A 27,731-nucleotide genomic window follows, 5' to 3' on the forward strand; every position below is an offset into this window, starting at 1 on the left:
AAACTTTATTGAACGTTTGTAATGTGCCAGGCCTGGTGCTGAGTGCTGATTTCATTCTCTTCCCTTCCTGAATGGGGCCTGCTGTTACCCCCACATTGCAGATGAGACACTGAGGCATGGAAGTTCAATAGCTCAGCCCAGGGGCCCCAGCCAGCAAGAGGCAGAACTGGGATGAGAACCCTGACTCCAGACACTGAACTGATAATACTGCACTCTGCTGCCTCCAGGACTGGCTACCGGATTAGCAGGGGCAGTGCAGAATGAAAATGCAAGGCCTGATCAATGGTTTTAAGATGATGACTGCAGAGCATTACACCAAGGTAGGACCCTCTGTGATTGCACAGCTCATGTGCCTAGGAAGCCGGCCGGGCCTACCTTTTGAGTCAGTTTCTCAGGCCTCCAGGTCTCTTTGCCAAGGCTGTGTTCTCAGGAGGGGGAAGAACCCCCTCAGCCCAGGCAATGAGCCTATGACACCCCAAAGCTATAACAGATGGATTGACCCAGCCTTGGCTTTAGAAAGCCTTGGGCAGCTGCTGGTTCCTTCTGTTGGGAGGCAGAGAAGGAGCAGAGGTTGGTGGGTACCCTGAGGCTGACCACCCTCCTGCCGGCACTTGGCTGGACCCCACCCCCTCTGCAGGCTGTGCATAGGGGTCCTAAGAATGTCATCCTATCCGTCTTGACTCCTACCCGTCTTCACTGGTCCTGGGCGTAGGTCCAACTCAGAGGCCGAAAGAGGGCCAGGCCACCTCCCTTCTTTAAGCATCTAGTTTACTAAATAAGAAACGTCAAAACAGGTTGCAAAAGTGGTGGTGTACTTCAAAATGTAGATGTTGAAAATTTATGCCATTAAATAAAAGAGAATATGATGTCATTATAAGTGTGCTTTTCCTAAGACAATTATTGGATGTAGTCATTCAAAGCTCGCACAGGCAGTAGGATCTAGTAAGGTAATATAATTACTTTTTGTTTTTAATGAGATATAATACACAGATAGTAAAGTATAGGTAAAGGCTGCTAGTCTTAAGTGTACAGCTTGTTGGATTTTCACATATGTAGTTCACGTGGATCAAGATATAAAATATTTACAGCACCCAGAAGTTTCTTTCATGCCCCTTCCTTGTCAGCACACCCTTGTGGTAGACAACATTCTGACTTCTATTATTGATGGAAGTTCTTAAATTTTGTATAAATGGAATAATATTCTTTTGTGTTCTGGCTTCTGTCACTTAGCATAATGTCTTTGAAATCATCCATATTTTTGCATGTATCAGTAGTTTGTTCCTTTTACTGTTGTGTAGCATACCATTCTGTGAATATAGCACACTTTATTTACACATTCTTTTTTGATGGACATTTGGGTGGTTTCCAGTTTGGGGCTTTTATGAATAAAGTGCCCACGATGTTCTTGTATGTGATTTTTGGTAGACATATATGCTCATTTCTCTTGGGGTATGTGTATGTTCAGCTTTAGAAGACACTGCCCAATAGTGGTTGTACCAGTTTGTGCTCCCACAGCAGTACACGAGCGTGGGATATATGTTTGAAGTTGTAGAGTTAATGCCATCTTCTCTCAATTCTTTTAGTGTAACTCTGTGAGTGTAACGATTTGAGATATGTTGAAAAGTAAAGAGGGTGTCACTGGGGGCTGGGCAGCTGCCTGGTGTCCCCTGGACCCACATCTGACAAGAAAACTCCATAGCAGACCTTGGTTGAGAGGCACTGTTTTGTCTCAGAAATTGCCGTTGTCCAGCCTTTTCTTCGTCATTCTCCAGTCGTCCATCCTCCCTCAAGGATGGGGAGGGATGAGTGCTGCCCCCCCCCCCCCCCGGGTGTCCATTCTCCCAATGAAGTGATGGAAAGGCAACTGAACCGAACAAGAAAGAGCCAGGCAGGAAAGAGGGGGAAAGGAAGAGGTCCTGGCATGCCAATTTAGTCACTGTGGACTCTCGGAAAGCCATGTCAATATCTAACCACAGTTTCCTTCACTCCTTTTCACTGACGTTTTTTGGGATCTCACCTACATGCCGCATGCATTTGCTTCTTGGTATAACCATTACAACAACCTTGAAAATTTGCATTATTAACTCTTACCAGGTGTCAGGCACACCGTTAATACTCATTATCTCTAATCTCTCTGACTCTCCTATTGTACAAAAGAGAACAAAGTGAAGTAGCTTCTCAGGGTGAAGTAGCTGGTGAAGGGCCCCTTGTCTTTCAGGGGCTTGCATGACTCAAACCCACTCAACCTAGCACAGGGTGCGCCCCATGATATTTTAACAAGCAGGCCCCCTACCTTGATCATTGTACATTACATGTGTGCACACATATGAACACGTGTGCACACATGGATAGGGGTGTGTGAATGCCAAGTGTGCGGACACTCTTTCAGGCGGCTTCCTGAAAGACTAGCAAAAATGGATGGTTTTGTAAATTGAATTGCATTGTAAACCAGGGGAACTTGCTTTAAAAAAAAAAAAGACATAAAAGAAGATGTAGGTGAGGCCATTTTAATATGTCACCCTACCTTTTCTTGTGGGTAAATCTAGGTTTTTGTAGTTGGGACTTGTTTGAAGCAGGGCATACGTGAACTCCCCTTCTCCCCCCAACACATAAAGACTCACTCCCATTCTGGTGCCCTTGGCATATGTGTATGGAGCTCAGTGTCTTGACTTGCTTTGCAGTGACCCTGGCTTTGCTTTGGCAGGATGGGGTAGGATGTGTCCATAGCTTGTAGGATTCAGGGTGATGTGTGAGGGGCCGGCTTTCATTCTCTCTGCTTCCTGACCCCCTTGCCCACAGCAGCACCCATGAAAGGGCCAGTCATTTCTGCCAGATTTATTTATTTCAGAGTCTGTGAGGCAAGCTAACCCAATAAAGAGATCGAAAATGATGGTTTCCAGTCCAAAAATAATTGCAAGCAACAAATCATGGATGAAACTCTCATTCTGCAGCAGGTCAATGCCTAGTGGAAGCAGAATATGGCCCCTCCCTGCCCCTACTCATTCATTTGTCCAAGGAGAGCTTCAGGAGAGGCTGCACAGGCCTGAGGCTGGGAGTCTGCTACCCTATCCTTGCTCCTCTCAGAACTGCCCTCTTGAATCACCCAGATTTTGTGACACCAAAAGGTCTTTGACAGAGGACAATCTCCCCCTCTTCCTGGGAACACCTTACGGGTGGAGCAAGGCCACATGCGGGTAGGGGAGGGCTTTGCAACTTGAAAGGCAAAGAAAGTTTATTTCTTTGGGAGCCAAGAAAGTTTATTGTTCTGAGAGGTAAGAGATGGGTAGAAGAGGAAGGTAAGATGTAAGGAGGAGATTAGGATTTTTTCATACCACTGTATACCAAGAACTATGCCTTATGCTATTTAGTTTTCACAACAGCTGGTGAGATGGACACACCATTCCTCCCACCAGGCTTCCTGGGCAAACGACCTGTGCAGTACACACAGGTCCCACCCTCAGAATGGCTCCATGCTTGGTTGAAAGCTCTGCTGTCCCTGCATCAAAATCTTTAATAATTTTTGAACAAGCACCCTCACACTTTCATTTTGTACACAACAATGTGGACTATCGTGTTCATACCCACTTTACAAATGAGTGAACTGAGGCTCTGAAAGATTACATAACCTGCCCAGGGTCCTAGCTAGGAAATGGTGGATTTAGCACCCAATGGGTGGCTATCTGACTTTCAAGACTATAATCGCCAACTTTATTCTGCATATCATTCCAAAAAGGCATATATATGCCTTTTTTAGAATCTGCTCTGGGGTCAGCATTCTTCTAGGTGCTTGAGATTTATCAATGAGTGAACAAGGAACCCCCCTGCTTATATCCTAGCAGGACACGTGCATGGCATGTGAGCACAGTGCTTCTCAAAGTGGGTGCCTTGGGTCAACATCAGCATCACCTGAGGACTTCTTAGAATTTGACTCTCTCGGGGTGGGGCCCAGCAATCTGTGTTCTAACAAGCCTTCCAGGTAATGCACAGTAAAGTTTGGGGACCACAGTGCTAAAAGATGGTAAGTAATGCATACAAACAGGAAAGCAGAGTGAGGAGGGAGAGTATGTGAGTATGCATATGCACATGCGTGTGTACAGAGAGGTTAGGCTGCAATTTTTTGAGAAGGTGACATTTGGGCAAAAATGTGAGGGTGATGAGGAGGTGACCCATGGGCCCTCGGGGGAAGAGTGTGCCAGGCAGAGCAGTGGCTGACCCAAAGGCCCAAAGGCAGGGTGTGCCTGGGAGTGTGAGGGACAGTAAGGAGGCCACTGGGCTGGAATTAAGTGTGACAATGATGAAGCCACATTGGATGTATCACCAAGACCATGAACCTTAATCCGCTTTTCCTCCTTATTTTGTTCTGAAGAGGCAGTTTAGGAGCTGGTCACCCAAGAAGGAGCAGGGCAAATGAGTGGTTGTGTCCCTCAGTGCTTCTAGGGGAAGACATGAAGAATGACAGTGCTCCAGTTTCCATTTGGGCTTTAGTGATCTGAAAATATTGCTTCATGGATACACAGATTGGGCATCATTAAAGGACCTTGGCCAAGATCCTTGGATTGCATTCTTATTTCCTGGGTGATAGCCCTGGAGGACTGATCAGAAGACATTTTCACTAGGATGTGTTGAGCCTCACGATATAGCACAGAAGGTGCCAGTCCTCCACTTTACATTGGAACAGTTAGCCTGCTGATTAAGGGGTTTCTTAAAGTTTCAGGGCTGTGTCACCAAGCATGAAATTCCAGGAGAAAAAATTTGGTACCTTGATGGTTAGGTTCATGTGTCAACTTGGCTAGATGATGGTGCCCCATTGTCTAGTCTAGCAAGCACTGGCCTATCTGTTGCTGTGAAGACGTTTTGTGGTCTTAAATCATCAGCACTTGGTTGCATCTATGGCTGATGACATTTGCAGTTGGCTAAGGGGAGTACCTTCTTCAATGAGTGATGCTTAATCTAATCACCCGAAAACTTTTAAGGAGAATTCAGAAGAGAGAATCTCTGTCTCTGCTTTAACTAGCCAGCCTCTCCTGGGAAGTTTGTTGAGGACCTTCATTAGAGTTGCCAGCTCATGGTCTGCCCTACAGATTTTGGCTTTTTGCCTCCCCATGATTGCATGAGATACTTTAAAAAATCTCATATTCATATGTATCTCCTTTTGGTTCTGTTTCCCTGAGAACCCTGACTAATACTGTACCATTGGCCAGCAATGGCTCACTTTCTTCCTTAGAAGTGGCCCTGCCTCTGGGTAACCTTGAAGGCTTTTTGTCCCATTTGTCTCTTTTACTCTATCATCTTGTTCCTAGTCTCAGCTCCTTATCCAGAATCTGCACCTCACTCAAATGAGGAATGGTGAGGATGTGTTCTGTGGTGGAAGGACTAGAAAAGCGGGGAAATATTAAGGACATCATATAGATAGATTTGATCAAGGCTTGTACCTGGGGGGTGATAGAGAAGGAAAATGGAGATTGACTTCCAGATTGGCACCAGAAAACAGTCAACATTTAATTAAGTGCTGCTTCCATGTTTGTTAAGTGTGCTATGTGCATTGTCACATTTAATTCCTCATTATTTCCGTTATATAGATGTGAAAACCGAGACTCAGCACTTGCTTCAGGTCCCAGAGTTAGTAACTTGTGGATTTGGGATGGAAACCCAAGCCTGACTGAATCCGTGATACCAGAGATTTACAAACTTTGGTATATATCAGAATCACCTGGAATGCTTGTTAAAACACAGACTGCTGGTCCATACTCCCAGGGTTTCTGATTCAGTAAGTATAGGGTAGGGCCCAAGAATTTGCATTTTTAGTAAATTCCCAGATGAAGCTGATGCTGTTGATCCTGGGACCACACTTTGAGAACAACAGCATTACTATAAACCAGTTTTTCTCCACCGTGGCTGCACAGTGAAATCGCATGGGGCACTTAAAAATTCTGATGCCAGCTGCCTCCCCACTCGGAAAGTCTGATTGAATTGGTCTGGGCTATTGTCCGGCAGTTGGCATTTCTTAAAGAGCTCCCTGGGTGTTTCTAATGTGCAGCCAGGGATGAGAACTACTGCTCTAAACTTTGTCAGTGGGGAATACAGGAGAAATAGCAAGCTTCTGGGGAAAAATAATGGTCCCTTTTCCCTAATACGCACAAACATAATGACTTCTGCTTTCATACTCAAAATCCCCAGCATTACCAGCCAATCTGCTTGGACCTGGCTAAATGCTAATTGAGTTTCCTCCTTGGGCTGGATGTTTGATCAGTGTGGCTTTTCCAACAACCTGAGTGTGGACTGATTGGGACCAAATGGTTGGTGGGAAATGACAAGATGGAAATGCATTGAGAAACTGATGATGGGTCTACCTTGCAACTGGGCATTTTTTCCTTACAAATAATAATCTGCGGTGATTTCAGTTAAGTTTGCAGAAGCATGTTTTATGACCAAGGTCCTTGTAATTATGCAACGGAAATGTATTTGAAATTGCTTTAATGGTAAGATTTGCTCAAACACTTGATATACTTTTTTAAAAGTTTGTATTCAGTTAGATTATCTTTGAAACGTGCTTTGGAAGTTGGAGTTTGCTTTCTCAGCTCAGTGCTGAGAATGAGGAGATGCTGGGTATAACCTAAAAGCAGCGGTGCTTTGTAAAAGGCCAGCAATAATTGTTTCAAAGGGTGATTAAATTTTCCCTGGTCATTAATTATTTAGGGAATAATTAAAGGAGACTTGTATCTACTGCCTCAAAATACAAGGAAGGTTTTGAATGTCTCAATTCATTGGTTCTCACTAAGATAAAAAATAAGTGATGATGTCAACTGGATGAAGGAGGAGGAAAAGAAACAGGAATTACGGAGGGTAGGACTTCAGACGTGGTACTTGAGAAGGCATCCAGGCCAGGGACTTCACTCCAGTGGCAACCTAGAAACCTTAAGGAGTGGAGCAGGCCAGCATATGCCCCAACTGAAGGGGGCTAGCTGATTGTCCCATCCATGAGGGCAGATCCAAAGCCACCAAATCACATGTTTTTAAGAGAAGACAGAAATCAAGATTTTAATATGAACTCTCCTAATTTTAAAATGCTTGCCTCAATAAAATAAGTGCTGTGTGGGCCAAAAAGATGTGTGGGTTGAATGCAGGCCACATGGGTGACCTCAGCCAACCTCTTCTTCTCTAAGAGGAGAAAAGCCCTTGAGGGTTTACTCAAAGTCATTAACTTAAATAAAGGCCGTCTCAAGCCTCAAACTCGGAGCTTCTTTGCCTTCCAGGAACTCATAGTCTGTTGGAGGAGAAGGCAAGAAACTGGGTTGTGATGGAGTGAACGTCAGGATACTGTGAGAGTAGAGCACGGGTTGTCTCGGCCAGCCTGTGGATCAGGAAAGACTTCTCTCAGGAGATGAATTCCTCAGCTAAGTTTTGATAGGAATGGGAGTTAGCCAGTGAAGGAATGGTGATCCTGGAAGAGGGGTCAGCCTCAGCAAAGACCTGGGGACAGGTAGGCTTGGAGACCTGCAGGAAGCTGAAAGACTGAGTCCAGACACAGAACCTGAAAGGTCACAGACTGAACCCCAAAGAGAATCTGAGCAACTGAGAGATTTTGATATGGCTCAAACTATAGCCCACACCTCCAAGAAGTCTGTTCACTGTGGTGCAGGAAAGGATGAGTTAAGTGTCTGAGAATCTGTGAGTGAGGTTGTAGTCAAGCCTGGGAAAGGGGTAACCCATGCTAGGTGATAAAGTGTAATTTCACCTTTTATTTTTTTCCTACTTGCTCTGAAAATGAACATTTCAAACTCTGTCATCATAACCCCTGAAACCTGCCTGATTCATCCATGAAAATTGCTCCTTTGCTTTTAATAGCTTCCACTGCTTTGAATGGATCCTCATATTTCAATAATCAACATGATTTCCCTTTGGTAACCTTGGAATTCATTGTACCTAACTGGGGATGTTTTCTCTTTTGGTACTCATGCCTTAGAATTTTGTGGAAAGAGAGGAAGAGAAGGGACTTCGGATTGTTTATCTATACTATCATGTTTTGGGTGATTTTTTTTTTTTCTGTTCATATTGTTATCCAAAAAGGGAACAGTAGATTTGCATAGGAATAAAGGTTCAGTTTCCTTCTAGGTCAGTTGTTGACCAGTTGTCCCTGTGGCTTCTCCAAGTTTTGAGTCCCTGATATTTTCATTATTTTTCTGGGGAGCTATGATAGATTTCTGGGATCCAACTCTGACCCTTCTCTCATAAAGCTTAGCGTCTATGGGGAGACAGCTGTGTGATCCAAATCATGACAAGGGAAAATCCAGGGGGCTATGAATGTATATGGCAGGGGACAAGAATGTGATTGCTTTTATTGTTGAGGAACTGATTTCCCCAGAAAATAACATCTTGACTTTAATTAAAAAAAATTTTTTTGAGATAGTCATTGTAAAGTAAAATCCACCATTATTTAAAATAGTACAATTCAGTGATTTCTGGAACATTCACAATGTTGGGCAGCCATCATCAATATCTAATTCCAGAACATTTTCATCTTTCTGAAAAGAAATATGATACATATTAAGCAGTCACTCTCCATTATTCCTTCCTCTCAATTCTATTCCATTGATCCATATCTTTCCTCGTGCCAGTAACACACTGTTTTGATTACTATAGCTTTTCAGTAAGTTTTGAAAATGGAAAGTGGGCGTTCCCCAACGTTGTTCTTCTTTTTCAGTATTGTTTTGGTTTTTCACATCCCTTGCAATTGCATATGAATTTTAGAATCGCCTTGTCTATTTCTGCAAAGAATGCTGCTGGGATGTTGATAAGAATTGTATTGAATCTGGTGATCAATTTGGGAAATATTGCCATCTTAATAATTTTAGGTCTTCCAATCCGTGAAAACAGGATGTATTTCCATTTACTTAGGTATTCTTTAAGGTCTTTCAAAAATATTTGTTGTTTTCAGTGTACAAGTTTTGCAGTTCACTGATCAAATTTATTCCTAAATATTTTGTTCTTTTTGATGCTATTATAAATTGAATTGTTTTCTTAATTTAGTATTTGGATGTTCGTTGCTTACATATAGAAATAAAACATTTTTTTTGTATATTGACTTTATATCCTGCAATTTTGCTAAACTCATTTATTATCTGACCTAACTGGCAAATGGGACAGATCCAAGGTAAGTTAAAATGCCACAAACTTGGCAGCTCTTACTGAGATTCAGCCTGTTGTTTTCTTGACCTAACATTCCCCTGGTTATTGTAAGCTTTTGACTAATTTACAGATTTCTAAAAATGTTAATTCTGAGCCAGCTTTATCATTGCTTTTATGGAGGGATGGATTTTAGGAGTTTCTTACTTCACCATTTTTGAAATTATGACTCAATGACTTTATTTTGATGTGGTCTCATTTATCAATTTTTTTTCTTTTATGGTTAGTGCTTACTGAGTCCTGTGAGATCTTTTGACATTCTTCTGTATTTTCTTCTAGAGGCTTTATAGTTTTAGTTTTGTGTTTAGATCTATGGTCCATCTCAAATTAAGTTTTTGTATGGTGTGGGGCAGGAGTAAAGGTTTCTTTTTCTCCTTACATGAGTGTTCTTGACTTGACCTTTAGATGTAAAGGTGAGGTGAGACCTCATGACACCCAACCTGATAAGATTGGGCCATCCCCGAGGACCTGGCACATTCTTTCCTAGTACTTCTCACACTGACCATCATCTGGTAGTAAAGTGATATTACAAAATATTAACTGTAGTAGGTTGAATTATGTACCACAATTTAAACATGTTCTTAATCTTAACCCATGTTCCTGTAGGTCTGAACCCATTGTAAATAGCCTCTTTTGAAGATGTTATTTTAGTTAAGGTATAACCCAACTGAATGAAGGTGGGTTTTAATTCAGATTGCTAGAGTCCTTTATAAGCAGAAGAATTCAGGCAGAGAGAAATGCAGAAGTCAGCAGAAATCTGGAAGAGAAAGGAGAGGACATCTCCAGGTGAAGGGAAAGCCAAAGTACTCAAGGATGGCCTGGCAGCCAGAATGCCACCAGCCCAGGGAGGATGCAAGCCTCCTCCTAATCTCCAGAACCAAGAGCCAATAAATGCCCATAGTTTAAGCCAAACCATTGTGTGGCATTTGTCAGAGAAGTCTGGAAAACTAAGATATTAGCTAATGTGTTTTTTATTTTCTTTTGATAATACCTTTTTACTCAGTCCTTTCTCACTAAATTTTTTTTTTCTCATTGAAATTTGATTACATTTCTGGGGTATCTTTTCTTGTGGAAGGATTGGTAAACATGAGTTTACAAAACCCTTAACTTTTTTTAAAAAAAGACTAGCATCTCATGGTGGAGACCATGGGCTACCGAAAAGACTTTTTGAACTTTGAAAGCCAAACCCCTGGGTGACTTAGGGCACACACATGAGTGTGAAAGGCAGCATGGAAAAGAGAAATTTTTCTAGCTACAAGTGAGTGACATTTCTTTGGGCTGGGGAAGAGAAACTATCCGAGTAGAAGCAGGAGAGCTGGCCTCGTGGGTGTCCCTGAAAGGTACTCTGTGCCCTGCCCATGTAGGCTGGGCCCCCATGGAGAGAGAAGGGAGACAAAAGATGGGAGAGCAGAGGGCAGTATGCTCACTTCCTGGTGGACCAGAAAAATCTTGGAAGGTTCTCAAGGTCTCCTGGGTCTACCCTAAAATGGGGATTGGAGAGCAGAAATGTTTGCAGGAGAAACCCAGAGGGACTAGTCGAGGTGACCTTAGAGCCTGTGTTGGTTTGAAATGATGTATGTACCCTAGAAAAGCCATGTTTTAATCCTAATCCCATTTTATAAAGGCAGCCATTTCTTCTAATCCCTATTCAGTATTGTATGTTTGGAACTGTAATTAGATCATCTCCCTGGAGGCGTGATTTAATCAAGAGTGGTTGTTAGGCTGGATTAGGTGTAGGCGTGACTCCACCCATTTGGGTGGGTCTTGATTAGTTTACTGGAATCTATAAAAGAAGAAACATTTTGGAGAAAGAGAGATTCAGAGATAGCAGAGAATGACATAGCCATGAGAGGCAGAGAGTCCACCAGCCAGCAACCTTTGGAGATGAAGAAGGAAAATGCCTCCTGGGGAGCTTCATGAAACAGAAAGCCAGGAGAGGAAGCTAGCAGGTGATGCTGTGTTTGCCATGTGCCTTTCCAAATGAGAGAGGAACCCTGACCGTGTTTGCCATGTGCCTTCTCACTTGAGATAGAAACCCTGAACTTCATCAGCCTTCTTGAACCAAGATATCTTTCCATGGATGCCTTTGATTGGACATTTCTGTAGACTTCCTTTAATTGGGACATTATCTCGGCCTTAGAACTGTAAACTAGCAACTTATTAATTTTCCCTTTTTAAAAACCATTCAATTTCTGGTATATTGCATTCCAGAAACTAGCAAATTAGAACAGAGTTCCTGTAGGTCTCAGCATAGAGTGATGAGCAGCCAAATGAACAAAATAACAAAATTTTAAATAAAGACAGTGTGGTAGATTGAATTACATGCCCCAGAAAAACATGTTGCTACTCTTAATCCTTTCCTATTGGTGTGAACCCATTCTAAAGGACCATTTGAAGATTTATTTTTAGTTAACGTGTGGCCAACCAATGAGGGTAGGTCTTACTCCTCTTACTGAGGCCTGAAGGAAGTGACTGGAAAGGAGTAGAATCTGGAAGTCAGTGGAATGCGGAAGAGAAAGAAAAGGCATTGCCATGTGCACTGCCATGTGACAGAGAAGCCAAGGACCTAAGGATCGCCACAGCCAGACCTAGAATGCCACAGTCTTTGGGGTGAAAGGATCATTACTTTGCTGATACCTTGATTCTGGACTTCTAACCTCAAAACAAATACATTCCATTGTTTTAGCTAAGCCACTGTGTGGTAGTGTGATTGAGCTGGGAAACTAAGACAGGATCCAATTTTGCACATGTATCACTTGCCTCACTTGCCTTACTCTCATCCCTACCTGTCAGATGCTGTCTTTATTTAAAATTTAGATATTTTGTTTGTCATGGATTTTTTGCATTCGTTTTAATTTTTCAAATTAGTGCATTGAGACATTGTTTAACTTGGTTACTGAATTTTCTGGTGCCCCTTTAAATTTTGCACCCAAGGCCCTGTGGACTTTGAAGTATCAGGGATGATGCAAACTGGGAAGCAGCAATACTAGCCAGTGTGGACAGGTGTTGGCCAAAAACCTCATGTCTCCTCCTGATGCCTGGATGCCTCACGTATCTTCCCTTTAAAGCTAAGTGGGGATGATAGAGGTAGGGAAGAGGAAATTTGTAATTGGTTGATAAGACTTTAAGATAAGTTTTCACCACCAGTAGAGCAGTGACTAGAGAGAGAAAATAAACTCAGTTATGAGGAAATAAAGTCAGTTTATGGACATTAAAGTATATAAATTCTTACTGACCTCACTTTGAAGTCTGTCTCTAGGGATAGTATGTAAGCTCCGTGAGAGCAGGAAATGTTGGTTTTATTTGCTGCTTTTCCCTCAACAGCTAGAATAGTGGGTGCACAATAAACATGCAGTAAATATTTATTGAATTAATGACATGAATGCACCTGCCCTGTGCTGGTTTGAAATGATGTATGTACCCTAGAAAAACCATGTTTAAATCCTAATCCCATTTTGTAAAGACAGCCGTTTCTTCTAATCCCTATTCAGTATTGTATGTTTGAAACTGTAATTAGATCATCTCCCTGGAGATGTGATTTAATCAAAAGTGGTTGTTAAGCTGGATTAGGTGGAGGCATGGCTGCACCCATTTGGATGGGTCTTGATTAGTTTACTGGAATCCTATAAAAGAAGGAACATTTTGGAGAATGAGAGGTTTCTGAGAGAGCAGAGAATGATATAGCCACATATGTCATTCACATAGAAACAGAGTCCACCATCCAGTGACCTTTGGAGATAAAGAGGGAAAATTCCTCCTGGGTCGCTTCATGAAACAGGAAACCAGGAGAAGAAGCTAGCAGATGACACTGTGTTCACCATGTACCTTTCCAGATGAGAGAGAAACTCTGTGTTTGCCATGTGCCTTTCCACTTGAGAGAGAAACCCTGAACTTCATCGGCCTTCTTGAATCAAGATGTCTTTCCCTGGATGCCTGTGATTGGACATTTCTATAGACTTGTTTAGTTGGGACATTTTCTTGGCCTTAGAATGGTACACTAACAACTTACTAAATTCCTCCTTTTAAAAGCCATTGTTTCTTGTATATTCTATTGTGGCTGCTAGCAAACTAGAACATGCCCTAACAAGAGAGTGATATCATTGAGTGTTTTCGTTTGTGTGCTTGTGCATGTGTGTATTGTTAGTTTTGTTTCTGTGTTTCTTTAGCATTGAAGGTGGATTGCCCTCAGTCACTCTAGTTCTCAGTGGTCCTTTTGACTTGCAACAACCTCTTAGAAATGGCTGTCCATTGGTTCATGTAGTTGAACTAACAAACTTCCTCGGAGATCAAACCAGAACTGACAGCTAAATGGTAATCCAATGACCTTGACCTCTTTAACATTTGGGCTAGCTAAACCTGACAGTAGGTCATTACTTTCCAAATGATCAGGTCTAAAATGTTAATGTCTACTAAGTGTGTTGTACATTAGAAAGCTACAAAGAGTTAATTCCCTGAAGCCATTCCTATTAAATTTGATATCATCTGAGTAAAACCTAAATTTGAAACTTCAGTTACCCAGCTGAGTCCCGTATAGACTTAGCCAGCAGTAGTATCGATGAGGGCAGCAATCATTTCTCCCATTTGGAGACCCAATTGCAATCCCGTCATAAGCAGTCTGTCCTTCAAGTGCATCTGGATGTGGGCATTATTTTTCCTTTTTCTTCTGATGTAGAGAGAGGTTTTGGTTCCTAAATCTTTAACCCCCTGTGATCTACTGCATAGCCCTACTTGGATGAAGAAAATAAATAATACTGCTAATATTTGAATCATCTTTTACAATTTCAGAAGCTTAAATATTCTCTTGTCTCAGCCTAGCCTCCTCACTACTGGGTGGGTAGGTTTGGTTATGCACATTTGTCAGGTGAAGGAACTGAGGGTCAAAGAGGTTAAGTGAGGTGCCTATGTCACCCAGCTGGTAAGGGGGAGAGAGAGAGTTAGATGGGACTCAGAGAATTGGCTTTCAGGCTCATGTTGGCTTGTTTCTCTAAGCTTTTGGGCTATAGAGTGTTTCATCAAACAATTTTAGGAGTTTTTGAAGGGCCACAGACACAGAAGACCAAGCATTGTGCTTGGTTTAGCAGTTGATGGGGATGAGGAAAGAAGGGCCAAGTTTGATTGAAAGGCTGAGGGTTGAGGGATTTTGAAGAGGTGACTGAAGGTGGTACTTTCAGCAAATAGAGCAATACCACCATCTAAAACCGAACTTTCCCACCTCTTAAGCAGTGATTTGTGTTCAGGCCTCCATTTATCTGTGGTTCTCCTCTGCTGACCCTTGTCAGTTATCCCCCTGGCGAATTATTTGTGGCGTATTTTTTAGTTTCAAGCCACCTGATGCACATCTGGTCACCAGCCTGGTCAGGGGGGGACATGGTCAGAGAGTGTGAGGTTTGTTATACAGCATTATTCTGGCAATAGCTTACTAGTACAAGTAGGATTACTTCTCTGAGAAATGAGCAACAAAGACAGGTTATTTAGTCCAGATACCAGAAGAAAGAAAAAGCACCTAAGTTTAATTTAACTAAAAATGTCACATGAAGAGAATGAGCTTTGTTCCGTATGATCCTAAACTACATGTCTGAGACCAATAGATGAAAATACGGAGAAGCAGGTTTAAGCTACACTTAGGAGAAGTTTTTATCAACTGGAAATATCAGGAAGATGGAATGAATTGTCTTGGAGATTGTTATTCACCACCAGAAGAAGTATTAATGTAGCACCTACAATTTGCCAAGCACTAACATAGTTTTTCTATGTTCATAGTTTGTGATAATTCTCATGAAAAAAGTCTGTAAGATGGGGAGTATTGCCCCATTTTACGGATAAAGGGGTGGAGGCTCAGACAAGGGAACTAACTTGTTGAAGTCTAAATTGACAGCAAGTAGCAGAGGCAGTAGCTGGTTTCCAGATGGTTTCAAGAGGATTCAAGTACTGGACAGGACAATGTGCCCAGCGTCTGGAATCAAAAGCCATCTCAGTTCCAGGATGTTTTATCTTTCGCTAGCACGAGGCAAGTTTTCACAGTTGGAGTGGGGAGAGGGAAGCAGGGGAAATGTGGTAAGTTTTCATAAAGCTAAATTTACTCCATTTAGAGGGTTTACTTTATTCCAACATTCTGTCTTTTCTTTGTTGATCAAGAAATTGTTAGTTTTTTAAAAAATTGTGTTAATATGGCAAAGTAAAAAGTTTCCAATCAGGTATCTTGGAATCACATGGGCCGTGAAATCTAAAAGTCTAGACGTCACTGTCTGGATGACCTCAAATGTCTTTTCCAGCCCTGAGTTTTACAATTTTTTTTTCTTTTGACTCTAAAGGTCAAGTATCAGGCTTCAGGAATCTGCCTTGGCCATAAAATTGCCTCCAGGCTGAGGTAGGTATGCAAGGCTGGCTGCCTTCTGCTGACTTGAAAAGGACACTGAGCTCTCATAAGTCGCACACTTCATTAGAGCGGTCTGCCTTCTTCTCTTGCTGTCCCGTTTTGCTTATTCAGTGGCAATAGGCCAGCCACGACCATGCATAATGGTCCCCATCACAGTAGAGCATGGAGGGGGTGTGGCTTATCCGGGTGCCCACGCTAGCTGAAGACAGCCTGTTTCCCAGCTAAGCCAAGCTGCGTTTACACCGATGAGACCTCCTGGCAGAACCCTCACCTCCACCTCTCACTCACCCAAGACATAGTCAAGTTTTCCACAGATAAAGGCAATCAACAGGGGCTTCCGGGAAGCTGTAGTCCCACCCAGTCTTATGTAGTGCCCACCACCCTGAGGAGATAGAAACCGAGAATGGAAGAAGGATTTTAATTTTGTTTTTTTTGTAAAACTCATCTACTGACTAAAAAATGTCCCTCCCTTGTGACTGGCTGCCCTGGGGCCAACCTGTGGGCTCGCCTGAAGCAAATGTGAGGACCAGGGCACTGAGCTGAGGGCCGCCTGAGAACAAGCAGGTGGAACAGGACGAGGATGTGCAAGCCTGGGGATTTCAAGAGGGATTTGCTCCGAGGGGCCTGGGGAGGCCATGCAGGTGATAGGAAGGAGATCTGGTTTTGGAGACGGCCTGCCTGGGCTTGAATCCTGCCTCTGCCATGTGTTCTTGGGCAAGTTACTTAATCTCTCTGGGCCCTGGCTTTGTCACCTGTGTAATAAGAGGGCATATTAATGAAGGTGAATAATTCCTTCCTGTGAATGTGCCCAGCCATGACCACCATCAGGCCCTGCTGATGAAAGGAGAGCTCTGGACTCGAAGAGAAAATACTTAGAGAATGGCTTCCCTTCCACCCCTGCCCTTGCTGAATGTATGGCTTTGGACAAGAGGCATCATCTCTCTGGACCTCAGTTTCTACATCCATAAAGTGGGGATGACAACACCTGCCCCTATTATGTGCTGTGAAGTTGTAAGGCCAATAAGAGAGTGTTCTGTAAATGGAATTGCCTTACATAAAAATAAAATGAAGATGAAAAAAAGTAAACACGGCATAATAATATGTTGTTAATTAAAAATGATCCTGTATAATATGCAGCCATTAAAATAGATCATTATGCAGACAATGTAAAACAGGCAACACCATTTCTGAGAGATAGAATGCTTATAAAATTATATGTACATGGGGATCAGAACTAGATAGAATTATGTATAATGTAGACAAATACTAGAAAGGATCACACAGGAAAAAAATGTAAGTAATTATAATGTGTAGACATGGGGAAGAATATGGGAGATTTAAACCCATGCCTTGAAAGTCATTGTTGTATTGGTTTTACAATAAGAAAATGCTTTTTAAAAACCAGATGTGTCAGCAGTTGAGAAAGGGGTCATGTGAGGACAGCCTACATTTAAATTCTTGGGACCCATCAACAGTGACTTTGTGGGGGCACTAGAGAGGGAAACCACATAAGAGCCTTCTTTGCAGAGGCCCCCCCTGCCCTTCCCCTGGGGCTCCACCACTCACAGACACTCAGCTCGAGATCCACCTACCACTGCAGAGGCTTCACATTCTGACAAGTTACTCAACCTCCCGAGTTACTCATTCGGTTCCCATCTCACAAGGTTGTTGGAGGATGGAATGGGTTGGTGCATGAGGCGGAACCGAACCACTGGACCCCACCAGACGGGCACAGGCATCGCTGCTTCCCCCTGACTGCGCGGCACCCTTGTGTCCATGCAGCAGGCTGAAGGCTCCACTCCAGGGTGGGGGTGGGGGGGCTAACTGCCACTCAAGCTTGCTTCCTTCTCATTCCAACTGCCTCATTTGGGAAGTCAGTCTCAAATGTATTATGGACTTACAAACCGTCAAGACTAAAATATACAGAATATACCTGTGCCTTTCTTCAAAACACCTTTTTAGGCAAGGTAGACTAGCCCCTGTTCTTCCAGGCTCAATCCCCAGAGCAAGTACTTCTAACCTTTTAGCTGTTTCTTCTGAATATCCCTAAGTCAATACTGCTGTTTCTTTATTTTACATTTAAAAATGACCCATTGTATTCATTTCCCAGTGCTGCCATAGCAAACTGTCACAAACTGAATGACTTAAAATAGCAGAAATGTATTCTCTCACATTCTGGAAGCTCAGAGTCCAAAATGAAGGTGTCGGCAGGCTGATCCTTTCTTGGTTACTCAGAGGGAGAATCATCCCTTGCCTCTCTTCTAGCATTTGCTATTGCCAGGGCAATCTATAGCATTCCTTGTGGGAGCCTAACTCCAATTTCTGTTTCCATTTTCACAGGACATCCTCCTCTCTTTGAGTCTATGTCTCTTTGTCCAAATTTCTCTCTTATAAGGTCGCTAGTCATACTGGATTTGGGACCCATCCTAATCCAACATGACCTCCTCTTAATGAATTACATCTGCAAAGACGCTATTTTCAAACCAGGTCACGTTCCTAGATTCTGGGTGGACATGAATTATGGGAGAACGCTACTCAACCAGGTGCATCCATTGACTTGCTGCTACATAGGGAAAGGATTTAGCTCACTGATACCGCATCTCCATCTCCCTCCTGTTCTCCAACACAATTTTATCACCATTTTATTACTCATTTGGTTATGATTAAGAAATATGCTCACACCTCTTCTTGTTCCACCCACTGGTATTTCCTGGTGCCCTCCAGCCAGTGCTATATCAGGAGAGGCTGCTGGTGCTGCAACTTTCCTTTCCTTCCCTCCTGCCTTCTACCTTAAAGTTTCTATCACAAATACTTTTACTTTCACATTGTCTTGATTGATAGCATCCTTATTGTTTCATAACCATAATTAAGTTTTTCATGCTTTATATTAGATTGATTCAGAAATCACTAAACAATGTTTACATTATTGAGACATATAAAAACACATATGGTTCTTTGCCCAGGAGAAGTATATCTGGTTATGTTTGCTTTTTTGTGATATACTTTTTAAAAATTTTCATCTTTGGTCTGGATTTTCAAATAGCCATTCTCTTTTTCCTGCACTATTTAGCTTCATCATAGTCTCAATTTTCCCTCAGTTATCCATCCTAATAGGTATTCTATTGAGTTTCCCCCCACTCCCCAAACAATACCTTCTGGAGCCTTCTGCCTGCCTGCTCCAAAATAGATGGTTGATCTATCTCAAAGCCATCATCTGGCACTTCCCCTCACTGCTTTCCTGGGCTTAACCTGCAGTTTCTGAGATTTATGTTGACATTTAAAATTTTTCTCCTGTAGTTTGTTGGTGCATAGCATCGAACAATGTTCTAACTAAGCAAGGTGTGTGAAAGATAAACTTTCTGAATCCTTTATATTTGGAAATTTGTTTCTTCTGCACTTATACTTGATGTATATTTGAACTGTGCATTGAATCCTAGGTAGTAAATAATTTCCTCTTAAAATTTTGAAAGCACTGGTTTGTTGTCCTCTATATTCATTTTCCTGTGGAAAACCCTGTTTTAGTCTGATTCTTACTGCTTTATAAGGAACCTGACTTTCAGTGGAAGCTTTTTGTTTAATTAGAGAAGTTGTGAGTTTGCAAAACAATCATGCATACAATACAGGATTCCCGTACATTGTCCTACCAGCAACACCTTCCATTGGTGTGGAATATTTGTTACAGTTGATGATAGCACTTAAAAAAATATATAATTGTACTATTTTTAAACAGTAGTTACTTTAGTTACAATTGATGAAAGATTATTAAAATAGTTCTATCTACCCTCTATTATTTATATTAGGTGTATTTTTCCCATATACCACCCTTTGTACATTACCCATATACATTACCACCTTGTTTTAATGTACATTTGTTATAATTCATGAAAAAGTCTTCTTATACTTGTACTATTAAATATAGTCCATCATCTATAGTGGAGTTCACTGTGTTGTACAGTCCTTTGTTTTATCTTTTGGTTTTTATTCTAGTGATATATGCAACCCTAAAGTTTCCCTTTTTAACAGCATTCACCTATTTATTCCAGTACTGTTGTGTGCTATTATCACCACCCACCATTTCCAAACCTTTGCAATTAGCCTAAATAGAAATTTTGTACAAGTAAAGCATCAACTCCTTGTTTTTTAACCCCAATCTATCTCCTTGTAGCCTATAATCTAGATTCTAACTCTGAGTTTGCTTATTATAATTAGTTCATAACAGTGGGATCATGCAGTATTTCTCCTTTTGTGTGTGGTTTGTTTCACTCAACATAATGTCCTCAAGGTTCATATATGTCACATGCATCAGGACTTCATTCCTAAAAATGCCTGAATAAAATTCCATTGTAAATATATACCACATTTTGTTTGTTTGTTCATCGGTTGATGGACACTTGGGTTGTTTTCTTCTTTTGGCAATTGTAAATAATACCCACTGTGGTAGTTAGATTCAGTTGTCAACTTGGCCAGGTGAAGGCACCTAGTTTTGTTGCTGTGGACATGAGCCAATGGTACGTGAACCTTATCTGTTGCTAATTACATCTGCAGTCGGCTAGGAGGCGTGCCTGCTGCAATGAATGATGTTTGACTTCATTGGCTAGTGCTTAAATGAGAGACCGCAACGTAGCACAGCCCAAGCAGCTCAGCATACCTCATCTCAGCATTCGCAGCTCAGCTCAGGCCTTTGGAGATGCAGAAAGAAATTACCCCAGGGAAAGATGTTGGAACCCAGAGGCCTGGAGAGAAGACCAGCAGAGACCATCCTGTGCCTTCCTGCGTAGGAAAGAACCTCAGTGGAAAGTTAGCTGCCTTTCCTCTGAAGAACTAACAAAAGTTCTTCTGAGTATATACCTAGTAGTGGAATAACCGGATCACATGGTAATTGTGTACTTAGCTTCCTGATGAACCGTATTCCAAAGCAACTGCACCATTTTTCTTTACCACCAGCAGTGAATGAGAATTCCTACTTCTCCGCATCCTCTCCAAAACTTGTAATTTTCTGTTTTTTTAAATAAAAAGTGGCCTTTCTAGTAGTTGTAGAATGATATCTCACTGTGATTTTGTTTGCATTTCCTTAATAGCTAGTGATGTTGAGCATCTTTTCATGTGATTTTTAGCCATTTGTAGCTCCTCTTTGGAGAAATATTTTTTCAAGTCTTTTTGCCCATTTTTAAATTGAGTATTTTTTTTTTCTGTTGTTGAATTGTAGCACTTCTTTATGTATTTTGGATATTAAACCCTTATCAGATATGTGGTATGCAGTTATTTTCTCCCATTGGGTAGATTGCCTTTTTTGTTTCCTTGACAAAATCCTTTGGTGCGCAATTTGTTTTGTTAATTTTGGGGAAGTCCCATTAACCTGTTTTTTCTTTCATTGTTTGTGCTTTGGATGTAAAGTCTAAGAAACCATTGTGTACCACAAGATCTTAAAGATGCTCCCCTATATTTTCTACTAGGAGTTTTATAGTTCTGATTTTATCCATTTTGAGTTAATTTTTGTATATGATGTGAGAGAGGGGTCCTCTTTCATTCGTTTGCATATGGATATATAGTTCTCCCAGCATCATTTGTTCAAAAGATTATTCTCACCTTAATGATTTCTGACAGGAAATTGGCTCTTAGTCTTATTGTGGCTCTCTTGTGTGTGACAAATTGCTTTTCTCTTGCTGTTTTCAGAATTCTCTCTTTAACATTGGCATTTAACATTCTGATTAGTATGTGTCTTGGAGTATGTCTATGAGGATTTATTCTTTTTGAAGTACATTGTGCTTTTTGGACATATATGTTTATGTTTTTCATATGAGTTGGGAAATTTTTGACCATTATTTCCTCAAATATTATTTCTTCCCTTTTCCTTTCTCTTCTCCTTCTGGAACACCCATAACATGTATGTTTCTGTGCTTTGTGCTGTCATTCAAATCCCTGAGACCCTGCTCAACTTTCTCCATTATTTTTCCTATCAACAGATCTGTCTATAAGATTTTAATTGTTGTGTCTTATAACTCATTGATTCTTTCTTCTGTCTGTTCAAATCTGCTGTTGTATTCCTCTAGTGTATTTTTTTTTATTTCAAAATATTTTTAATTACCATGTCAATACCATGTCATTAAGGAAGAACAAGATTAAATCCCATTATAGAGACTGAACTCTACATAAATCCGTGTCAGTCAAAGTTGTGATACTAAGTTTGAATTTAAATTTAATTTAAAAAGTAGTGAGTGAATATTATATAAATGGCCACTTTGTATTCAGTGTTATGAATGATTTTGTGAGGCTGTGTAAACAGCACCATGTTTGGATTCAATTTTTGTACATGAGCTCCTTCATCTGGAGACTCTGAAACCTGTCTGTCCTTTATCCAAGGCTGAATGCTATGGAGAAAGGCACTTACTTGTCTCTGGTTAAAACACTGAGTAAAGGCTTTCCCATATAGATGACATTCCTAAGGTTTCACTACGCTGTGAATCCTATTATATTTTCTAAGATTAGAATAACGAGTGAAGACTTTACCACAGAGATAGCATTCATAAAATTTCTCTCCTGTGTGAATTCTTTCATGTGCTTTAAGGGTAGGACATTGAGTGAAGACTTTCCCACATAGATGGCATTCATATGGTTTCTCTCCAGTGTGAATGTTCTCATGTTGTCTAAGTCCAGAATACTGGGTGAAGGCTTTCCCACATAGATGATATATAGACGGTTTCTCTCATTGTGAATTCTCTCATGTTGTCACAGTTCAGAATATTTAGTGAATACTTTTCCACATAGCTGATATTCACAGGGTATCTCTCCAATGTGAGTTCCATTGTAATGTGTATGGCCAGAGTTTTGAACATCTCAATTAGATGACATCCATATGACTTACTCCTAGTGTGAAAATGCTTTTGTTGATTAAAAGATCATTGGTCATTGAGGGCTTTTCCAAATAGGTTGCTGAAGTATGGTTTCCTTCCCTTGTGAGTTAATACATGTTAAGTCACTCTGAAACTGTGAGTGCAATTTTCTGGCAATTCACCACATATAATGCCATTCTTTTGAGTATGAGAATTCTGCTTCAATGACATGATGGTACGTATGCCTTTCCTGAAGATATGATGCACAGATGATGTTTCTTGTTTTTTAAAACTTATTTCCTGCCTAAATTCTGGCTTTGGAACAATCTAGTTCCTTCTTCCCACAGTTCCTCCCATTGAATCAACTTTGAAGCTACATCTGATTTACAAGCCTGATATCCTTCACTGAAGGAGGGCTGACGTATCTGAAACACCTCTGTCAGCTGGGTAGTTATGTGGCTGGCGTCTGCTAATCCCTTGCTCTGGGCTCCATTGCTTTCAGCCTCTGTTCCTATGAGTTTTCCTCACTTTACTCCTCCAACAGCTGGCTTTCATCTCTTGTCTTGTCCCTCCTGCGCGGCTCCCTCCTACTCAGATCCCTCCTCTCTAGTGTATTTTTAATCCCTTCTATTGTGACTTTCATCCCCATAATTTCTGGTATGTTCCTTTTTTTTTTCCTACATGGGCAGGCACCAGGAAGTGAACTGTTATGTTTCTTTTTATACTTTCAAATTCTTCTTTATGCTTACCCAGTGTCTTCTTAATATCCTTTATCTCTTTAGCCAAATCTCTTTCATCTCTTAGAATTTGTTTGAACATCTTTGATTATTTTTCCAAGTTCTGTATCTCCTCTACAGTTTTAATTTGTTCCCTTAACTGGGCCATATCATCCTGTTTCTTAGTATGGCTTGTAATTTTCTTGCTGATGTCTAGGCATTGGATTATCTTGATGAGTTTCCTCTGAAGGTTAGTTTCTCTCTCTTACCTAGGATTTTATTGTTGATTGGTTTTGTGTTAAGGCTCTTCTTTGATGCTTTGTTCAACTTCTTCTATACCTTTAGAATAGCCAGGGTTTAACTGATTAGATTTTCACCTATCCATCTGCTTCTTGCCCTGGATATGCAGTACAATTTTTAAGATTGCATTTTTGTGTGCAAATACTTCCCCTCCAGGGTACAGCTTCCTTTTCTGGGAATCTTAATCTGTTCTGCTTGTTTTTGATTTAATAAAGTTTTTTTTTTTTAATGTACACTTGGTTGGACCTGTTCATGCATCTTCACCCGCAGCTGGGGCATCTCCACCCTTGGTGTTTCTGATATAAATTACTGGAGCTCTGTATCTTGAAACCAGTTTAATATGTCCTTTACTAAGCAGCTCCTGAAGGGCTGCCCTGGCCAGAGAACCTCAAATCTTTAGTCTCTTAGAGATGACAGCTAGAGTTTTAAGCTTATAGTTGGGAACTTCCTTACAGAGTTCATCATAAGTGGCTTTGTCAGACAAGACTAGGTTATTGAGCTTGTCCCAAACTTTGCCTTTAGACCACATCTTTTGGGTTTGCTCCCAGATTTGTTCACTAGGTCTTTGTCTTTCTTGGCTAACTTTCTAGCATCTTTCTTCTTTTTGTCGTCCTTGGGCAGCATCGTGACGCTCAAAGAGCAATAGCAGCTTGCGGCCTTGCTACAATATTGGACAAAAAGGCTGTTTGTTTTTGTTGTGTTGCCATAGTTTTTTATACTCCTTTTGGTGTCCCTAGCTGCTTTTGCCTGGAGGGCAAATTCTGGGAGGAGGGTCACCCTGGAGAGGACCTTCCGAAAGTCAGTATTTCCCAGCCAAAACAGGGCCAGGGACCCACAGTGCCCTGGAGAGGGGACCAGGAAGAATGCCAAAAGCTTCTTTGATGACTTCCCAAAGCTGTGCTTTCCTGGCCTGCCCAACAAATGCATGCCTTCAGCTAACTGTTCCCTTCAGCTGTGAGGAAAGCGCTACATCTTTAAATCTCTGCTCCTGCTGGGGCAGGGTTGAAACAGTGGCTGCTGCCACCTTTGTCGAGGGTGGATTGAAACAGTAGTTCAGTTCCTGGAAGATGGCGGCTTAGTAAGACGCGCGGATCTTAGTTTCTTCTCCAGGACACCTACTAGGGGAGTAGAAACGATACAGAAAGCGCCCAAAGCCACAACAGAGATAAAAAAGACAGCGTACCCCATCCTGGAACGGCTGGCTGGCTGAGAGAAGCAGCTCGGGTGAGATCGCCGAGGCGCGCGGGCCTTACCGGGCGGGGTGGCAAGCGGCCGGAGTTACTCCCTTCCCCCTTCCCGGGCCGGCTGGGAGAATTGGAGAGGTGGTCCCCTGAAACCAAGGCGACTGGCGCCCACACCACGCGCAGCCCCCGGACCAACTGAGAGAATTGGATCGGAAACCCCCAGGCCGCGGAGAACGGTGACCCCGTGACTCCCGGGGAACGTGCACTCTCTCGGGCGGGCCGCTGCCGCTGGCGCCCTCCCGCCACGCTTGTTGCCCAGGGCCGACTAGGAAATTCGGACGGGCTCTTTCCCTGGCTGCGGCGACCAGCAACCCTCCCTGCGTTCGGACACCCTGCCTGCGTTCGGACCGCGAGCCGGCTCAAGCCGCTTCGGCTAGCGAACCCCCAGGACGGCGAGAGTTTTCCAAAGTTTAAGGTCCCACAGCACCTTTTACTGGTGGGACCCGCAGACAAACGTGTGCCACGAGCGCCACCTACTGGGCAGGATAAGAAAAACAGAACCCAGAGATTTCACAGAAAAATATTACAACCTTGCTGGGTCCAACACCAAGAGAAATCTGAATAAATGCCCAGACGCCAGCAGCAGAAGATAACTGTCCACGCTCAAAAGATTGAGAATATGGCCCAGTCAAAGGAACAAACCAATAGCTCAAATGAGACACAAGAGCTGAGACAACTAATCCTGAATATACGAACAGAAATGGAAAACCTCTTCAAAAATGAAATCGATAAATTGAGGGAGGACATGAAGAGGACATGGGCTGAACATAAAGAAGAAATAGAAAAACTGAAAAAACAAATCGCAGAACTTATGGAAGTGAAGGATAAAGTAGCAAACATAGAAAAAATAATGGATAGCTACAATGATAGATTTAAAGAGACAGAAGATAGAATTAGTGATTTGGAGGATGGAACATCTGAATTCCAAAAAGAAACAGAAACTATCGGGAAAAGAATGGAAAAATTTGAACAGGGTATCAGGGAACTCAAGGACAATATGAACCGCACAAATATACGTGTTGTGGGTGTCCCAGAAGGAGAAGAGAAGGGAAAAGGAGGAGAAAAACTAATGGAAGAAATTTTCACTGAAAATTTCCCAACTCTTATGAAAGACCTAAAATTACAGATCCAAGAAGTGCAGCGCACCCCAAAGAGATTAGACCCAAATAGGCGTTCTCCAAGACACTTACTAGTTAGAATGTCAGAGGTCAAAGAGAAAGAGAAGATCTTGAAAGCAGCAAGAGAAAAACAATCCATTACATACAAGGGAAACCCAATAAGACTTTGTGTAGATTTCTCAGCAGAAACCATGGAAGCTAGAAGACAGTGGGATGATATATTTAAAATACTAAAAGAGAAAAACTGCCAACCAAGACTCCTATATCCAGCAAAATTATCCTTCAAAAATGAGGGAGAAATTAAAACATTCTCAGACAAAAAGTCACTGAAAGAATTTGTGACCAAGAGACCAGCTCTGCAAGAAATACTAAAGGGAGCACTAGAGTCAGATACAAAAAGACAGAAGAGAGAGATATGGAAAAGAGTGTAGAAAGAATGAAAATCAGATATGATATATATAATACAAAAGGCAAAATGTTAGAGGAAAATATTATCCAAACAGTAATAACACTAAATGTCAATGGACTGAATTCCCCAATCAAAAGACATAGATTGGCAGAATGGATTAAAAAACAGAATCCTTCTATATGCTGTCTACAGGAAACACATCTTAGACCCAAAGATAAACATAGGTTGAAAGTGAAAGGTTGGGAAAAGATATTTCATGCAAATAACAACCAGAAAAGAGCAGGAGTGGCTATACTAATATCCAACAAATTAGACTTCAAATGTAAAACAGTTAAAAGAGACAAAGAAGGACACTATATACTAATAAAAGGAACAATTAAACAAGAAGAAATAACAATCATAAATATTTATGCACCGAATCAGAATGCCCCAAAATACGTGAGGAATATACTGCAAACACTGAAAAGGGAAATAGACTCATATACCATAATAGTTGGAGACTTCAACTCACCACTCTCATCAAGGGACAGAACATCTAGACAGAGGATCAACAAAGAAATAGAGAATCTGAATATTACTATAAATGAACTAGACTTAATAGACATTTATAGGACATTACATCCCACAACAGCAGGATACACCTTTTTCTCAAGTGCTCATGGATCATTCTCAAAGATAGACCATATGCTGGGTCACAAAGCAAGTCTTAACAAATTTAAAAAGATTGAAATCTTACACAACACTTTCTCGGACCATAAAGGAATGATGTTGGAAATCAATAATAGGCAGAGTGCCAGAAAATTCACAAATACGTGGAGGCTCAACAACACACTCCTAAACAACGACTGGGTCAAAGAAGAAATTGCAAGAGAAATTAGAAAATACCTCGAGGCGAATGAAAATGAAAACACAACATATCAAAACTTATGGGACGCAGCAAAGGCAGTGCTAAGAGGGAAATTTATTGCTCTAAATGCCTATATCAGAAAAGAAGAAAAGGCAAAAATTCAGGAATTAACTATCCATTTGGAAGAACTGGAGAAAGAACAGCAAGCTAACCGCAAAGCAAGCAAAAGGAAAGAAATAACAAAGATTAGAGCACAAATAAATGAAATTGAAAACATGAAAACAATAGAGAAAATCAATAAGGCCAGAAGTTGGTTCTATGAGAAAATCAATAAGATTGATGGGCCCTTAGCAAGATTGACAAAAAGAAGAAGAGAGAGGATGCAAATAAATAAGATCAGAAATGGAAGAGGAGACATAACTACTGACCTCACAGAAATAAAGGAGGTAATAACAGGATACTATGAACAACTTTATGCTAATAAATACAACAATTTAGAGGAAATGGACGGGTTCCTGGAAAGACATGAACAACCAACTTTGACTCAAGAAGACATAGATGACCTCAACAAACCAATCACAAGTAAAGAAATTGAATTAGTCATTCAAAAGCTTCCTAAAAAGAAAAGTCCAGGACCAGATGGCTTCACATGTGAATTCTACCAAACGTTCCAGAAAGAATTAGTACCAATTCTCTTCAAACTCTTCA

General features: G+C 41.4%; 1 protein-coding gene and 1 pseudogene across 2 annotated transcripts in view; one reads left to right on the top strand and one right to left on the bottom strand.

Annotated features, from left to right (window-relative positions):
- MSI2 (musashi RNA binding protein 2) overlaps nucleotides 1-27,731 on the top strand; it is a 501,147-nt gene that overhangs the window by 6,235 nt on the left and 467,181 nt on the right. The window lies entirely within an intron of this gene.
- LOC143685964 (small ribosomal subunit protein eS25 pseudogene) lies at nucleotides 23,656-24,029 on the bottom strand (annotated as a pseudogene).

This window comes from Tamandua tetradactyla, chromosome 6 (genome assembly GCF_023851605.1).
Source record: "Tamandua tetradactyla isolate mTamTet1 chromosome 6, mTamTet1.pri, whole genome shotgun sequence".
NCBI lineage: Eukaryota > Metazoa > Chordata > Mammalia > Pilosa > Myrmecophagidae > Tamandua > Tamandua tetradactyla.